This window comes from Vicia villosa, unplaced genomic scaffold, assembly GCF_029867415.1.
Source record: "Vicia villosa cultivar HV-30 ecotype Madison, WI unplaced genomic scaffold, Vvil1.0 ctg.002123F_1_1, whole genome shotgun sequence".
Lineage (NCBI taxonomy): Eukaryota > Viridiplantae > Streptophyta > Magnoliopsida > Fabales > Fabaceae > Vicia > Vicia villosa.
The window spans coordinates 94,768-113,890 of NW_026705847.1; positions in this window are offsets into that span (position 1 = coordinate 94,768).

Below are 19,123 nucleotides of genomic sequence, written 5' to 3' on the forward strand. Positions count from 1 at the left end.
ATTAGGATTTAGGAATCCCCTTTCATAACACTTAGGCTAGTTGTTCATTTTAGGCTAGTTTTCCTTCTTTTCTTTTCAACTTTTAAAATACTTAATAAATATCGATGAAGATCATACCGCTACTATATTTCATAGTAGGAAAGAAATGATTGGGGTGTAGGCCCCGATGTATGTTCTTTCCTACTTAGCGGAGAAGAAATGATTGAGGTGTGAAGCCTCGATGTATTTCTTAACCGTTGTTTAGAGAAACGATCGTGGTGTAGGCCTCGATGTGCATTCTCTAAATATTCACAAAAGAACTCTTTTTTTGTATCTCCTTTACTTAGCGGAGAAGAAATGATTGAGGTGTGAAACCTCGATGTATTTCTTAACCGTTATTTAGAGAAACGATTGTGGCGTAGGCCTCGATGTGTGTTCTCTAAATATGCAAAACAAAACTCTTTTTGGTATGATCTAAGTCACAAATTAATTTCCCATAAAAAATACCAACCAAAAACACTTCAAAATATCTAATAAAGGCCCAGACCTAAACAAAGTAAGGAAGTGATGCGAAGCCTTGTAGTGGGTTTTCGTCCATCATGGAATTACACCTAAAAGACACAAACCAATTTTCTCTCTTCTCTCTCTTGCCTCCGAGGCATTCCTTCTCTTGCCTTCAGGGCATTCTTCCTCCTTAAGAGCACGTTACTTCCGCTCCATTCCCAGCTTAAGACTCCAGAGGTCGAGCAGCGGAGTGCGAATGTAACTGTTCAACTAAAAAACACAAAAACGAACAAAAACTAAAGAGCCGAACTACGGCGCTCTGATTCCTGAAAAGGATACGTAGGCATTAGGTCGCGGGGCCTAAGCGAGCACAACTATTTATAAACCTTATTTTCTCCGTGTTTCTTTTCTTTCATTTGCATGCATTCCCTTAGTAATTAAGCTTTAGATTTATACACCCTTAGAATAGAACAAACATAGGTGGATACCATCGAGTACGATGGGCGCGAGGGGTGCTAGTACCTTCCCCTCGCGTAACCGACTTCTTACCCGATCTTCGGTCGCAAGACCTTTCCTTTCCTTATCTTAGGTTTTCTGATATTCCTTTCCCTCTTTGGGATAAATATATTGGTGGCGACTCTGTTCATTTTTCGCGAGCGTGCGACACCAACATTGAAGAGACTTGACTCCGTCTGGATCTATTGCTTTAGAAGGTACATCTTGCAATCTCGACCTCTGCTCAGGCGTGGGAAATTCAATTTATGCACAGACCGTTTGGCGTGAAACAGATTGCCTTGGAATCAATGAGGTTTTGAACTGTGCCTTTGAATACGTTGCAACCTTCAATCGAATGGCCAGGTGCCCCTGAATGGAACTCACAGTAGGCGTTGGGATCATATCTGTTGCACCCCAAAATTTGCCCTCTTTATCCGTACCATAAGTTAATGACGTTTATTTCGTCATTCGAAAATTGAAGAAAATTATAAAGAGTTTTATTGAAGATGAGTTTGATTGGAGTTTGTTCATTAGACTTGAGGTGGATTTAAGTTCAAGAATAATCAAGGTGAAATAAAGTTCTTTAGCATTTGTGTGAGATTTCCTGGTATTTCAGTTACGAGATTAAAACAATTCACCATATTCATGTCATGTTTAAATATTCACCAAGTTCATTTGATATCGTCCAAACGTCATTCGAGTTTCACTCATTCCTTATGCCATTGAAAGTTTGAAATTTAGATGCAAGAGTTGGAAGGAAAAAGATTAAAACTTTCATTTGAAGAAAAAAAGATTTTGTTCATAATATCTTTCAACATTCATCAAATTTCAAATTCAAATATCCATTACACCATATTATATAGGGATATCCATTACAAAGATTCATACATTCCACAAAGATCCATAAAAATTCAGCACGGGACTTCCAAACAGAAGCGCTTTATGTGCGTGGATCGAAAAGCTTCTCTGTTTCTTATCCAATTTGGTAATGAACATCCATCTTCAAGCTAGAACTGCAATCTTGTAGTAAACCGTGAATGGATGTGTGATTAAAACCGAGTTGTGTGAGATTAAACCAAGCAAAAACCGCAAATGAACCGGTTCGAAAACTCTGAACTGTAAAGAAAACTCAGCACATAACAGAATTCAAGAGGGACCGTAACAAACTCTCTCATCTGGAATCTCCAACTCTTGACTCTTCATTTCACCAAAAACTTCACATAACTCTAATCTTCATCTTCACTACAGATCACCTTCATCACCTCTTCAACCTCTTCACGATTCTCTCAGAGAAAATCCATTCTCTCTGCAATTCATACACAAAAACTCAAAAAAAGAGAGGGTGGAGAAAGATCGATAACAGAAGTTCACAACAAAAAATGAAAAAGGAAGAAGATAAAGAATCAGTAACAAACCGTGTAACAAACTTTTCGGATCTTCATCATCAATCAATCTTCACCGCATCTACAATCATCATCTTCTTCAATCTTCACCGAATTCACCTCCATCTTCATCGATTCAATCTCTGCTTTTCATCCAATTTCAATCTTCAACTCAGCGTAGTCCACAGTTTCGATCTCCATCCACGCTTCAACATCATCTATGCAACTGTTCATCATCATCATCACCTTCGCAAACGCTCTACTCTACGAACCACAACAACTCATAAAACGAGATCGAAGAGGAACGAGAGAATCTGAGCGAGGACGTGTTGAAATCGAAGAGAGCTTAACCGAAGAGATGAGATCCGTTTGTTTTGTTCTTGTTCACGGTTGTGCTCCGAGAGTTGATCGGAGAAGAACTTCGTCGCCGCCGTTTGCAATTTCGTGAAAAGAATAGAGGAAATCGGAGAGTTTGAGAAGTGAGATGGGTGAGCAGGACGTCGGAGGATTGGAGTTTCGTTGTTTTTGTTTACGGCGGAGGGAAGAGGAACTCGCCGGAGAAGAAGAAGCTTCTACTGGCGCCGCCGTTCGTTTATGTGAAAGGAGGGGAAGCTGAGTTCTCCTAAGTCTGATGTACACGTAAACTTGAACCCTAATCCCTTTCCTATTTTCACTTTAACACTAATTTGGATTAATTGATAATAATATGCTATTAGATGATTTGTGAATCTATGTTAATTGATTAATTTGACTGTTAATTGAATCATTAACTTGAAATGATATAAAAAAATCTGAATAATGTGTTGGATCAAAACATTGGGCCTTGCATTCACGAATTTGCCGTCATACCCTACCATGAGCCCATGCACCCCTACCTTGCTTGCATAGTAAAATCATTTTGGGCCATCAATATGTGGGCCTGCGCCCTAGCTACTTTTACACTCTGAGTTCAACAATAAACCCCCTGGATCCATTGTTAATTCATATTAGATTTTGTTCTTTTCAACTAGTTTGTTGTCCATTATTTTTAGTATAGAAAATGCATGAAAACATTTATTTTGTTAGATTTTTAGATGATAGAAATGCCTTGAAAAACAATTTGTTAGTTTCTTAACATCATAATATGAATAAAAACATGTTTTTTTTTCTTGTTAGAAATAATTTTGTTTTCTATATTTGTTTTAGATGATAAAAAAAATAATAAAAACATGTACTATTTTTCGTGTTATTTTTAATATTTTGTACATAGTTTTGTTCTATTATTTTTTAGATGAAAATGTCATAAAAAACAATTTAATCTTGTTAGACTTTTGTTTAGGATTTACTTAGAATTTAATTTCTCTTATTTTCTATAGCGGGTGCATGCCTCCTTGTTATTACTGATTTGGTTGTTGAGATGTGCGAGGTATTTCGAGGGGGCCTTCGATTGCTTCGTGTTCCACTTTACTTGTGGGACACGAATTCGCTTCCGGTGCGATTGATTTGCATCGTGTTCCACTTTATGTGTGGGACACGAACCTATTCCCGATGCGATTCACCTGATTTCTCATTCATTGAGATGTATATTCCTGTATTGTCTGGATTGTGTTCTCTTGCAGGTTGCTTGTGTGGCTGTGTTTGATACGCACCACATAGCGGTTGTGATTTATTTTCACACCGCATCGCTTTGACGCTTATGCTGGACTCCTGGCTTTGATGGATGTTAGATTACGTGAAGTTTCTTCTCTGCTTACGCTTGCTAGCTCATTGCGGATTTGCTATCCGTTTGGTATCGTTCCCTATTCCCTTTTACTTCTTCTGTACTTTATCGCTTTCTCACATCATCCTTTAACATGAGAAGTAGGACCTAGACATGCATCTGGCCAAGCCCTCGAAAGAGGCTCTGTTTTTGTTGGTGTGTTTATATTTGTGCTTTGCGGAAGAGAGTCACGGTGTAATAAGTCCTATATGGCACTCTGTTAAGTCCTCATGGAAGGCATGCGGTCAAGGGTTCGTAATCAACCCCCGCCTAGTCTCATCGAGTCTGTTTGGTATGCGCACGCCTCGCGTTGCTCGCTTCCGAACGTGCAAAAGATCTTGTTATCGAGTATGTCAGGAAAAGGGTTCATGTAGCCGGACCCCCGCCTTTCCTATAGCTCATGTCACTCGACGTTGATGCTCGGTGTACGCACACACTGTTTTCCTTTACGGTCCGTGACGGCTTGGTTGCTGAGAAGGGTCCGCCTTCTTGTCTATGGCCCGATCATTTTCACGAGGTCTAATGCTTGGTTGACTTGAGTTGAGCTGCTCCCCTTGGCTATGGCGGGACCGCCTTTCTACCACTGGGCCAGTGCCTTTGGTTTGTTTGCTTCACGAGTGGATGCTCGTTTGTGTGCTATATTGTTTGCATTCGCTTTTCCCACGTAGGTTGATAGCTTAACTTAAACTTGTACCCTTTGTATGATAACATTAGGTAGCAAGCTTTCCCCCTTAGCTTAGGTTTTCCTCATGCATTCTTTAAAACACAAACCACACTCTTTGATTTTCTTTTCTTAAGAGCTTGTTATTTCCGCTCCATTCCCAAGCATAAGTCTCCAAAGGTCGAGCAGCGGAGTGTGAATGTAACTCGTTCACCTAAAAAACACAAAACAAACAAAATTAGTTAGTCGAGCTACGGTAGCTCTGATTCTGCAAAACAGATACGTAGGCAGCGGGGTAGGGCCCGTGCGAGCATAACACTTTCTTTTCCCTATATTATGCATTCATTTTAGTCCAGATTAGCGTAGATTTGTTACACACCCTTAGTTTTAGACACAAGCGTGGATACCATCGAGTACGATGGGCGCGAGGGGTGCTAGCACCTTCCCCTCGCGTAACCGACTCCCTTACCCTTTTCTCTGGTCGTGAGACCGTTGTTTTGTTTTGTGGTTTGCTGGCATTCCCTTCCTTTTCAGGATAAATATGTTAGTGGAGACTCTGTTAATTTTCGCGGTAGCGACAGCTGGCGACTCTGCTGGGGACGTCTTGACCTGTTGCTGGTCCGGACTCAGCGAGTCGATCCTAGCGCTTGTGTGTTTATCTTTGGGTGTTTTTACTGCTTTGCATATTTATCTGTTTGCATTGCATTCTATGTGCGCTTTTACTTTTCTGCATCATATTCTGGACTGGCTGGATCTCTGTCTGTTGGGTGGGTGTTTCAAGAGGTAAAAGGCCCAATACCCAGGCTATGTGTGAACCATAGGAACCCTAGGATAGAGTGGGAGCATGGTTTGTCTCGAGGTGTACGTCTCGGGATGGATTATGTGAACACGAGCAGAGTAGTGGTTTCAAACGGAGGTATTATCGTCACCCGCTTACGCGATGTGATGATGCTTACCTTCGGGCGGACCGTATACTGCGTTTCATGACCTTACCTTGGCCTAGATTTTACCCGTGAGTGGGGCAGGAATCAATGATTATAAAACAGGTACATTGTTGGTGACCGCTGTTCTTGTTCGTGGGTTACCGCTGTTCTTGTTCGTGGGCTGTTCTTGTTCGTGGGTTACCGCTGTTCTTGTTCGTGGGTTACCGCTGTTCTCGTTCGTGGGTTACCGCTGTTCTTGTTCGTGGGTTACTATTGGTTCCTGTTCGGGTGGTAATCTGTGTTCTATTCCAGTGTGTTATTGACTATGGGCTTTGGTTCCGTGGATTGACATTCTATGTTCCGTGTGGTATATCATTTGGGGCCGAACCTTTGGCTTTGTACTATGTGTGTTACCGGCAGTGCAGAATGCCTGGTGGGCGGCAACAAATCCCACCACCTTGCATCATTGCATGTTTACTTTCCAAAAAATGATGTACAAAAAAAATAACTAGCATACTAGCATGCATGTTCCTTCCATTTTCAAGGAATCATATCTTTAAGCCTCGTGTCAAGCTCTTTCATCTCTTGCTAAAAATCAAAACATGAGAATTCCTTGGAAATCGAATGAACATGGCATTGCACGCATATCATGCATCTCATACATTTCATGCATAACAGGTGTTCAGGATTGAGGATCTCTTATTCAGACTTGGTACTCTCACCAGACTCAGAGATTTGATTTGTTCTTATTGTGTGCTCAAAGATTGGTCATGGAACAACTTTATGGGGATTTTATCCAAGGTGAAAACTCAATTGGGTTTCTTTTTGAAGACAGGTCTTATTCTCATTTGCTTCCACGGATGCTTTATTTGCAACTGGTTAAGTTTCGTACTGTATTGATGTTTGCAAGTTCTCTGCTTGATGATGATGACACTAGGTGTGAATTCTATCCTTGAGCACCTGGTCGTGATGTTAGGATCTACAAGTCTTTGAAATTGCTTGGGGCTCCCGCACGAGGGATAAGCAAGACACTGTCTATCTTGAGCTTTGCGCTATTTGCATTGCTCGAATCCCTAAAGCATTACAAATTCCGTGTGACTTCAACTTAATTTTCTGCCAGACAGTAATTAAGAGTGATCTGCAAGGGCACACCTCTCATTCTCAAGGTTCTGCTTCACATCCTGAGTCATCTCCTCCTAGAGTTTCCTTTTCAGCAACCTTTACTTGTCAACAGAGACGGAAGGTGTATAAGAAATAAGCTGATGTGATCCTAGTGCCATTATGTTCAGTTGCTTCTGTGCTTGATGGAATTTCAGTTGGTTAAAGATTCTTGCTTTGGGTGTTTCTCACCCCAAATAGATCTCCTGATTTCGATGACAATACTCGGTGTTTTCCATTCTGAGGCACCTGATCATAATGTCAAGCCTTACAAGGTGTTGAGGTACAAAGAGTCCAGACTTGCTCGATACAGAGATGTTTGAGTTTATTCATAATGGTTTCTACTGGTCAATCTCATTTCATCTGCTGCAACTAGAATGATTGTTCTTCCTCGAGGAGTAACTCATGAGAATCACTTGCAACTTGTACTGCCAGAGGCTTCCTTCCCAACAGTTGTTGTGTGTTCCAAGTAATGACTTTGATGGCCAAGCGGTAGAGGTTATTGTGGTGCGCCGATAGTAATACAAGGTTCCTTCATTCATGATGGTGTTTTCTGTTTCAGCAGCTATATTTAGGGCTCCCGACCGAGGGATAAGCAAGACTCCGTGTTCTTGAGTTTGCATCACTGGCAGCTCAAATCCCTAAAGCATTCTACAAACTCCAGTCGCGATATTTGGGGCTCCCGACCGAGGGATAAGCAAGACGCCTTGTATCTTGAGTTTGTGCACCACTGGCACATCTCAAATCCCTAAAGCTGAGCACTTACAACTTTCATATGGCCTCGCCAAAATCTTCTTCTAAGAAGTAATCTAAAGTGTTCTACAGGAACATATGTTGTTGTTGGGTGTGCTTTCCACTCTAGGGGCCCTTGGTTATCTGATTGAAGGCTGTCAGCCATTCAAAGACAAGGTTCAAGACCTGATTGACATTGAGGCTATCACATCCGCACCTGAAGTCCAGAATGGAAGTTCTCCTTTGACTCAGCGGATCTTCTGAAGCAATAAGTCCATACGGAGAGAATCTCCTCAACATTGGCAGCTGCTGAATCATCATGCATGTTCATGTTTAAGCTTTCTTGTTTTGTTCAATACTGTTTGCATGCAAAACTTGTTTGTTTTTTGAACTATAATCATAATGCATTGGATATGTTTGTCTTGAAAAAATCCATTCGCTTTTGCTCTTATATGTTTTTATATGCTTGTTGTGATACTCAACTCTTGTTAATAAAGCATGTTAACTCCGTAGGGAGGATGATGAACATAATACCAAGAACCTCAAATGGTATGCTTTTGAGTAAAACCCTGTTGATGATGTACATGCATTGTTTCAAATTCCCAAACACTGGAGATATAAGGGAGTGAAACCCTCGTTAACCCCTCTGAGCCTTTGAAGTAGGAGTTTCTTTTCTATGCAAAAAAAACCCTTATTTTAACCCAGGGCAGGGTAGTATTCAGTTGACCTGATCGAGCATTCAAAATTCATCAGGAACACACATTTAAGGATACAACAATGGCTATCTTTCAACAAATTGAGGAAAGTCAAATCCACAATGATTTATCCCTCACATCAGGAGGTCGAGACCAACATCAAAGCCGCTGTGGTTTATCCCTCACACCAGGAGGTCAAAATATGACGATACCACAATGGTAATTCTTCATCAATCAAGGACTCAGGTAGTCACAATCACCTCCAACAAATCTGAGATTCAGGATCACACGACTTGTTCAAAAAAAAAGAAAAAAATGAAGAAAAAAAAAAGAAGAAAAGCCCGCTAAGTCAATAACTTGAAAATATGTGACTTAGGCAAAAATTAGGGCATCCCGCTGGACATCCAAATCAAAATTCAAAAGAATTTGTCCAGGCAAAAGTTAGGGAAACAAAAAAAGAAAAGCAAAAGCGAAAAATAAGGATTACAAAATAAGAATCCTCATCAAAGGAACAAAGTCGTGTGATCAGACACCAAAAACGAAAGGTAAAGTGATTGCCATGTCCAGAAGACCTCTTTGATTCCTCAATCATCTCAAACTCCTCTTGAAGGATGAATGCTCGTGTCAAGTTAACTGAACTTAGGACTGGAGAACATCACGAAGGGGGTGGGCACCAAATAATTTGAGCCTAAAAATCTTTTTTTCTAAAAAACCGTGAACCTGACCACGTTACAACCCTTAAAAGTCCTAATTGAAGCAGGGTTAATTCGAAAGCAAACTATACATGATGATACGGTAAACTGACTCCTAGGAGATCCGCTAAACGCTTGAGTTGGTATCACACCATCTTTCTTTCATAAAAAACTTGATGTTACGACATCCTTTCAAAAAGTTTCTTTAAACTTTGAGACAAACATACTCTTTGCATTAGAATTATATTTCTCATAATAAACATTCTTTGCATATGAACAAGTGCTTGGCATCAAGAAAGTTTCCATCATGAACTTCAGATGAAAACGTTTTATCCTCCCGAAGGACAAGTTGTCTTCCGAACTCCGTTGAGTAGAGGCCACAATATTTCAAAGTCTGATCACCCTCATGGGCACAAAAGCATTTGATTACTCTATCAAGTAAGTTTTCAATCAATCTGAGGCAATCAGGTCAAGATTCGAAGAATCTCTCAAAGTGCTAAGCAATCAGGGGCATTCACCCAAGTGCAGTTGAAGTTACCTCCAACACTGATCAATCAAGGCATGGTTCTAACATTCATGATACTGGGGCAAGTTGGCTATGATTGCATGAATATCAAGAAGTCCTTACGAGACGAATTTTGTCAAAGTCCTTATAGGCTGGGCAAGACACTATGCATTGGCATTTTAGCCTCATCAGGAGGTGTTCAGTTTAAAGTTCAGGTGTGAGCTAAACAACTTATGAACTCGAAGGCTGTTGAAAGTCAGGATCGTCATCCTTAACATTGATCTGAGATTGAAAGTCCAATACCTGTTGGCATCTTTACAATCAATGAGTGCAGAATTCTTTGAAAGCCAATGTCTGTTTGGTCCCCTTTGAAGTCAACGCTTGCTTGACCCATTAAGCCCATTTCCTGGTGGCATTCTCTCGGAGAACCAATGCATGTTTGATGCTCTGGCCGATGCTTGTTTGGTGTTCTAATTCCTTCTTGCCTATCAACTCATTTAATCCATTGCTTGTAGGGAAAGTTTCAAAGCCAAGATGATTGACAATCTGTTTGCTCTTGCATTTGCCCGTTGTGGGTGAGCATCACTATCCTCTGTCATGTGAGGAAACCCCGTGAAGATGTTATGCTATATCCTGGGGCATTTTCATCTGTTTATCTCACAGGTACATCCTTTTGAGTGCATCATGTCAGCGCAGTGGCGGATCTAGCCAAGTGAGAGATTCTCATTCCCCAACTAAGTGCGTCTAGATGAGGTTTTCTTTGTTCCAAGATTCTCATCTCCCCAGCAAAGCACATATCAATGCTTCAGAAGTCTTATTCCCGGTGGAATGTCTTATCCCCAGTTGAATCATGATCGAATGGTATTTGATTCCCCAACAAGCTCTTAATGAGGTTCCTTGCCCGAGTCCCTCATTCTCCCCAGTAGAGCGTTTCTCTCCCCAACAGATTGACCTGTTGTCCCCAAGAGAGTTATCTTATTCCCCAGTGGAGTTGTCTTAACAAGAGGTTCTTATGTCAAGTTCCTTATCCCCAGCGGATCTCTCATATCCTCAGCAGCTCGCTTTGAAGAAGTATTCATCTTCCCCACTGATTCTTTCCTCAGCAGAATCTGTGTCCTTCAAGGATTTCCCCAGCGGAATGCGTTCTACGCAAGCAAGTTTGTTACTCCTCATCAGAGTTGTCTTCATGACTTGCCGTTATCTTCACATCCCCAGTGTGTCGAGAATTTGCTTCTCCAGTGAAGTTGCCAGGGTATTCCCTAAGCAGTTAATCAGGATGTTCATATCCCCAAGCAGGATTTATTCCCCAAACAGAGCTCTCGTCCAGATTTGATCATCTCCAGCAGATATCTGATCCGTCTTTGCCAGCTCGCAGTTTGTGACTCTTGGTCACTCATCTTGTCCTCCCCGCAGAGTTCCGTACTCTCTCTTCAGGACTTCTTCAGCAATTCAGTGCTCATCCGTTGCCTCCCTAAGCAACGTCCGAATCATGCATCATTCGCATTGCATTCCTTAAGCGTGTAGCGTCTTCCTTATCGGAAACGTTATTCCACAAACATTCATACATGCATCATGCATAAATCATATCATATCTGTTTCTTTCTGCAGGAAAGTTATCCAGATTCAAATGCTCCCTAGAGAGCAATATTCGCCTAGTCATTACAGGCGCTTATCCTGATGTTTTGAATCAGAGGAGGATTGTTCTACTTATTTTCTGGCATAGCTCAGATCAGTTCAAAGACATTCCTATTCCCAATGCCCCCAGATCGGTGGAAGATATTTGTTCCTATCCTGATATCCAGCTCAGTTGAAGGAACCGCCTCCGGATCTCTATAGATCTTCCGAAGGAGCAAGCCCTCTGATACATCAGATCAGTTGGAAATATCTACTCCCTGACGATTTAGTTCGTTCAGAAGAAGAAACTCGTTTGCCCAGTCCTGATGCCTAACCATCAGTTGAAGACGTTTTCTTTACCCGGCGTACACAGTTCGGAAGAGATATCTGTTCCTATCCTAATATTCAGATTCAGATTAGTTGAAGGAACCGCCTCCGGATCTCCCAAGATCTTACGAAGGAGCAAGCCACTGATATCATCAGATCAGATGGAGATGTTTGCCTGATCGACTTTGTCTTTCAGATGAAGATTGTCCTACTTATTTTCTAGCATCATGTCTAGATCAGTTTAAAGGCATTCTTTCCCCGGCGTACACAGTTCGGAAGAGATATTGTTCCTATCCTGATTTCCAGTTCAGTTGAAGGAACCGCCTCCGGATCCCCGTGGTCTTACGAAGGAGCTAGCCGCTAATTCCCAGATTAGTAGGAATATCTACCTGATGATTTAATTGCATCAGAAGAGATGTCTGCCCAGATTCCCAGATCATGATTCCCAGATCAGAGATACCTATTACCAGTTGATGTCCGATTCAACCGGTGTATCTCCCTCGATTCCCAGATCGACTTAAGACATCTATCCCGATGCAAGTTCGGAGACATCTGCTACGTCTGATGCCCAGATCATTCGAGATGTTCCTTCTCTTGATGCCCAGATCATTTGAAGTGTTTCCCCTGCCTGTGGGTGCCTATTCCTCCTTTTTTACAAGTTGGAGCTTATTTATTATCCAGATCAATTGAAGTTTTTTCCCCCTGCCTATGGGGTGGTACATTCTTTCTTATTACAAGATGGAATCTTCTATTGATCAAGAGTGCAAATTTTCGAGTTCATTCTGGTATTCAATCTCCTTCCACCTCAACGGGTCGAAACTTTCGTTTCTCACTCGCCAGGTTCAAGAAGTTTGAATAGGGGCAGTTGTTGCACCCCAAAATTTGCCCTCTTTATCCGTACCATAAGTTAATGACGTTTATTTCGTCATTCGAAAATTGAAGAAAATTATAAAGAGTTTTATTGAAGATGAGTTTGATTGGAGTTTGTTCATTAGACTTGAGGTGGATTTAAGTTCAAGAATAATCAAGGTGAAATAAAGTTCTTTAGCATTTGTGTGAGATTTCCTGGTATTTCAGTTACGAGATTAAAACAATTCACCATATTCATGTCATGTTTAAATATTCACCAAGTTCATTTGATATCGTCCAAACGTCATTCGAGTTTCACTCATTCCTTATGCCATTGAAAATTTGAAATTTAGATGCAAGAGTTGGAAGGAAAAAGATTAAAACTTTCATTTGAAGAAAAAAAGATTTTGTTCATAATATCTTTCAACATTCATCAAATTTCAAATTCAAATATCCATTACACCATATTATATAGGGATATCCATTACAAAGATTCATACATTCCACAAAGATCCATAAAAATTCAGCACGGGACTTCCAAACAGAAGCGCTTTATGTGCGTGGATCGAAAAGCTTCTCTGTTTCTTATCCAATTTGGTAATGAACATCCATCTTCAAGCTAGAACTGCAATCTTGTAGTAAACCGTGAATGGATGTGTGATTAAAACCGAGTTGTGTGAGATTAAACCAAGCAAAAACCGCAAATGAACCGGTTCGAAAACTCTGAACTGTAAAGAAAACTCAGCACATAACAGAATTCAAGAGGGACCGTAACAAACTCTCTCATCTGGAATCTCCAACTCTTGACTCTTCATTTCACCAAAAACTTCACATAACTCTAATCTTCATCTTCACTACAGATCACCTTCATCACCTCTTCAACCTCTTCACGATTCTCTCAGAGAAAATCCATTTTCTCTGCAATTCATACACAAAAACTCAAAAAAAGAGAGGGTGGAGAAAGATCGATAACAGAAGTTCACAACAAAAAATGAAAAAGGAAGAAGATAAAGAATCAGTAACAAACCGTGTAACAAAATTTTCGGATCTTCATCATCAATCAATCTTCACCGCATCTACAATCATCATCTTCTTCAATCTTCACCGAATTCACCTCCATCTTCATCGATTCAATCTCTGCTTTTCATCCAATTTCAATCTTCAACTCAGCGTAGTCCACAGTTTCGATCTCCATCCACGCATCAACATCATCTATGCAACTGTTCATCATCATCATCACCTTCGCAAACGCTCTACTCTACGAACCACAACAACTCAGAAAACGAGATCGAAGAGGAACGAGAGAATCTGAGCGAGGACGTGTTGAAATCGAAGAGAGCTTAACCGAAGAGATGAGATCCGTTTGTTTTGTTCTTGTTCACGGTTGTGCTCTGAGAGTTGATCGGAGAAGAACTTCGTCGCCGCCGTTTGCAATTTCGTGAAAAGAATAGATGAAATCGGAGAGTTTGAGAAGTGAGATGGGTGAGCAGGACGTCGGAGGATTGGAGTTTCGTTGTTTTTGTTTACGGCGGAGGGAAGAGGAACTCGCCGGAGAAGAAGAAGCTTCTCCCGGCGCCGCCGTTCGTTTATGTGAAAGGAGGGGAAGCTGAGTTCTCCTAAGTCTGATGTACACGTAAACTTGAACCCTAATCCCTTTCCTATTTTCACTTTAACACTAATTTGGATTAATTGATAATAATATGCTATTAGATGATTTGTGAATCTATGTTAATTGATTAATTTGACTGTTAATTGAATCATTAACTTGAAATGATATAAAAAAATCTGAATAATGTGTTGGATCAAAACATTGGGCCTTGCATTCACGAATTTGCCGTCATACCCTACCATGAGCCCATGCACCCCTACCTTGCTTGCATAGTAAAATCATTTTGGGCCATCAATATGTGGGCCTGCGCCCTAGCTACTTTTACACTCTGAGTTCAACAATAAACCCCCTGGATCCATTGTTAATTCATATTAGATTTTGTTCTTTTCAACTAGTTTGTTGTCCATTATTTTTAGTATAGAAAATGCATGAAAACATTTATTTTGTTAGATTTTTAGATGATAGAAATGCCTTGAAAAACAATTTGTTAGTTTCTTAACATCATAATATGAATAAAAACATGTTTTTTTTTCTTGTTAGAAATAATTTTGTTTTCTATATTTGTTTTAGATGATAAAAAAAATAATAAAAACATGTACTATTTTTCGTGTTATTTTTAATATTTTGTACATAGTTTTGTTCTATTATTTTTTAGATGAAAATGTCATAAAAAACAATTTAATCTTGTTAGACTTTTGTTTAGGATTTACTTAGAATTTAATTTCTCTTATTTTCTATAGCGGGTGCATGCCTCCTTGTTATTACTGATTTGGTTGTTGAGATGTGCGAGGTATTTCGAGAGGGCCTTCGATTGCTTCGTGTTCCACTTTACTTGTGGGACACGAATTCGCTTCCGGTGCGATTGATTTGCATCGTGTTCCACTTTATGTGTGGGACACGAACCTATTCCCGATGCGATTCACCTGATCTCTCATTCATTGAGATGTATATTCCTGTATTGTCTGGATTGTGTTCTCTTGCAGGTTGCTTGTGTGGCTGTGTTTGATACGCACCACATAGCGGTTGTGATTTATTTTCACACCGCATCGCTTTGACGCTTATGCTGGACTCCTGGCTTTGATGGATGTTAGATTACGTGAAGTTTCTTCTTTGCTTACGCTTGCTAGCTCATTGCGGATTTGCTATCCGTTTGGTATCGTTCCCTATTCCCTTTTACTTCTTCTGTACTTTATCGCTTTCTCACATCATCCTTTAACATGAGAAGTAGGACCTAGACATGCATCTGGCCAAGCCCTCGAAAGAGGCTCTGTTTTTGTTGGTGTGTTTATATTTGTGCTTTGCGGCAGGGAGTCACGGTGTAATAAGTCCTATATGGCACTCCGTTAAGTCCTCATGGAAGGCATGCGGTCAAGGGTTCGTAATCAACCCCCGCCTAGTCTCATCGAGTCTGTTTGGTATGCGCACGCCTCGCGTTGCTCGCTTCCGAACGTGCAAAAGATCTTGTTATCGAGTATGTCAGAAAAAGGGTTCATGTAGCCGGACCCCCGCCTTTCCTATAGCTCATGTCACTCGACGTTGATGCTCGGTGTACGCACGCACCATTTTCCTTTACGGTCCGTGACAGCTTGGTTGCTGAGAAGGGTCCGCCTTCTTGTCTATGGCCCGATCATTTTCACGAGGTCTAATGCTTGGTTGACTTGGGTTGAGCTGCTCCCCTTGGCTATGGCGGGACCGCCTTTCTACCACTGGGCCAGTGCCTTTGGTTTGTTTGCTTCACGAGTGGATGCTCGTTTGTGTGCTATATTGTTTGCATTCGCTTTTCCCACGTAGGTTGATAGCTTAGCTTAAACTTGTACCCTTTGTATGATAACATTAGGTAGCAAGCTTTCCCCCTTAGCTTAGGTTTTCCTCATGCATTCTTTAAAACACAAACCACACTCTTTGATTTTCTTTTCTTAAGAGCTTGTTATTTCCGCTCCATTCTCAAGCATAAGTCTCCAAAGGTCGAGCAGCGGAGTGTGAATGTAACTCGTTCACCTAAAAAACACAAAACAAATAAAATTAGTTAGTCGAGCTACGGTAGCTCTGATTCTGCAAAACAGATACGTAGGCAGCGGGGTAGGGCCCGTGCGAGTATAACACTTTCTTTTCCCTACATTCTGCATTCATTTTAGTCCAGATTAGCGTAGATTTGTTACACACCCTTAGTTTTAGACACAAGCGTGGATACCATCGAGTACGATGGGCGCGAGGGGTGCTAGCACCTTCCCCTCGCGTAACCGACTCCCTTACCCTTTTCTCTGGTCGTGAGACCGTTGTTTTGTTTTGTGGTTTGCTGGCATTCCCTTCCTTTTCAGGATAAATATGTTAGTGGCGACTCTGTTAATTTTCGCGGTAGCGACAATATCCTTCAGGATAAAGAAAAGGAGGAGGCCCAAGCTGTTTTAATTCCACTAAAGAATTTCGGAGTAGATAAGAGAGCAATTGACTATGCGGCATTGGAATTGGTTCATATACCTTTCTTGGCCTTCTCAGATTTTGCCCACCTTGTGGCCGGCGATTCTGTCTATATCTCTGCTGTTGTTGCGGAGCATACTTAACTGATTGATTATATAGAACAGGCTCTTGTTGCACACATTGAACTGGTGGCTGGCTAATAGTTGCAGCACAGATTTGTGGAGCATCCTGATCAGTAGTAATTTCTGTCATCTGATAGCAAGGGATCTGAACTGGAGAATAAGCATGATCTTTCTCTTCAACTTCGGAAATTGTACTTGTTTCTTCACCATCCTGTTCTGGGAATTCAAAATTAGTAGCAGCATTCTAAATCTTACCAGTCATAAGACCATGCTCAATTCTTTCTCCTATGACAACCAAAGTTGAGAATTAAGAAGCGGCACATCCAACCATCCGATTCAGATAGGGGTCTTGTAAAGTGTCCATGAACATGTCTATAAGTTCTCGTTCCAAAAGAGGAGGTTGAACCATGGCAGCTAGCTCCCTCCATCTTTGTGCATATTCTCTAAAGGATTCGTCAACCTTCTGATTCAAACCCTAAAGTTGGATTCTGGTAGGAACCATATCACTGTTATGTTTGTAATGCTTGAAAAAGGCTTTGGCTAGATCTTTCCAAGTTCGGATGCTGGTCCTTTCAAGCTGGGTATACCATTCAAGAGATGCCCCACTAAGACTATCCTGAAATAAGTGCATTAGAAGCTTGTCATTCTCTGCCTAAGGAGCTATCTTGTTGCAAAATGCCTTGATGTGTGTCATTGGGCAAGTGGTACCCTTGTACTTCTCAAAGTTGGGGACTTTGAACTTCGGAGGAATCTTGATATCAGGCACCAAGCATAAACTAGCAGCATCCAAACCAAGGCAATCACGACCCTCAACAGCCTTCAATCTCTTATCCAAAAGACGAAGCTTACCCTCATCTTCATCCATTGGAAACTTAAAAGTATCATATGACGAAATAGAAAGATTCTCACGGTGCGGAACCTCGTTGACCGGAACTTGCATAGTGTTTCTAACATTCTGATTCAAAGGGACCTCTTGGGTAGGATTGACGACTTTTTGATGAACGCCACTTGGATCAACAGTAACATCCGACCTCTAAACAGGCTGTCTTAACTCTCCTGGTCCACGGGTAACAGTTTGGATAGCTTCCAAAAATTGACCCATAGTAGTCCCTATTTGAGCCCTGATCTCTGCCATGTCTGTCTGAATTTGTTCCATGATCAACCTCGACTATCGGGAAATCAATTTCGCAGTCTCTGATTCCAAATACAAGTCAAGATGCAAATGAGCTCCTTGTAGAAATGCATGTCATGTATGAATGATAAACCCACATGATGCGATGGTGTATGCATATATTTTATTTTATGTTTTTTTTTCATGCAATGCAATGTGGTATGGAGTGGTGGTTACAATAAGGATGCCCCACACATGTTAAGGGCTTGGATAATGATAGATAGATGGCAATCCAAACCCTACAAGTTAGAAGGTGCACGGAAATAAACATGGAGTGACCGTTCAAGACAGTCACTAGATCTCATAGCCATCGAGAGGCCAATCGAACGCATGCTAAAGAAGTTGTCCTCCGTAGGAGGGATGTGGGTTTTTTTTTAGAAATAGAATCCCTACAGGCTAGGGGACACATGGATGTAAGCACGGGGTGACCGTTCAAGACAGTCACTAGGTCTCATGGCCATTGAGAGGCCAATCAACGTGCATAAATGGAGGTGTCCTTCGTGGGACAGACATGGTCTTAGAAATGGGGTCCCTGCAGGCCAGGGAACGTGTAGGAATACCTGCAAAAATTAAAACGCAAGACGTTCGCAGTATATAAATTGCTAACACACAATAAGCACATAAGTACATAAGCCCTAGGTTCATAGGTCCGACATAGCGGCTTAGGGTGCCTACCCTTCCCATTGGTATGTTCTAGAAGGTCTCATGGGGTCGTTCGTAGCCGCCGAGACTTTTTGTCTCTTTGGATTTTAGAACAACTCATTTAATCCATGAGGTTCGAGTTTTAGGGGTAGGTTCTTAGAGAGATCAACCAAATACCCAGTCCAGCCCTCAACAAGGTCGAGCCTCGTATCAGACCTTTCCGGATATTCAACCCACTCTGAGTGGAATTATAATAAGACTCGTAGGCGATGTAATTCCCCTCTGGTCATTATTATAATTCCCACGCTTAGGTTTAACAGCAATTTATATATAACCCAAAAGTGCAGTAAAATAGCAAATATTCACGTAAACAAATTTTTAATTAAATTACTGTAAATAAATGTAATTGTTGTAAATAATTGAAATTGCAAGTAAATAAATAAATAAAATTTAAATACTTACAATAAACCATAAACCTAAAATGGCGAATTAGCCAAACCCTAATAGCTAGCCACAAACCTAAATAATTTGCCAAACCTAAATCCTGCTAAAACCTAGGAGCATAATAATTCACCATTTTTAGTTGTCCCCAGTGGAGTCGCCAGCTGTAGCAACCTGCCCTAAAATTTAACCATTTAGAGTCGCCACCTATTCTGAAGGGCGAATAGGAAACCCTACGCAGTTTAGAGATCGGGGTAAGTTATTATAATCAGGTTGAGGGAAGGTGTTAGGCACCCTCAACCCTTTCCTATTGGCTTTGAATATAAGGGTCAAGTTTTATGGCTAAAAGTTAAGGTTAATAGCTAAGGAATTGAATAGGGAAAATTTGAGATTTTAGGGAGGAGGAGACTCGCCTTGTTACCAAGTGCCTACGTATCTCCTTATGGAGAATCAGAGTCAACGTAGT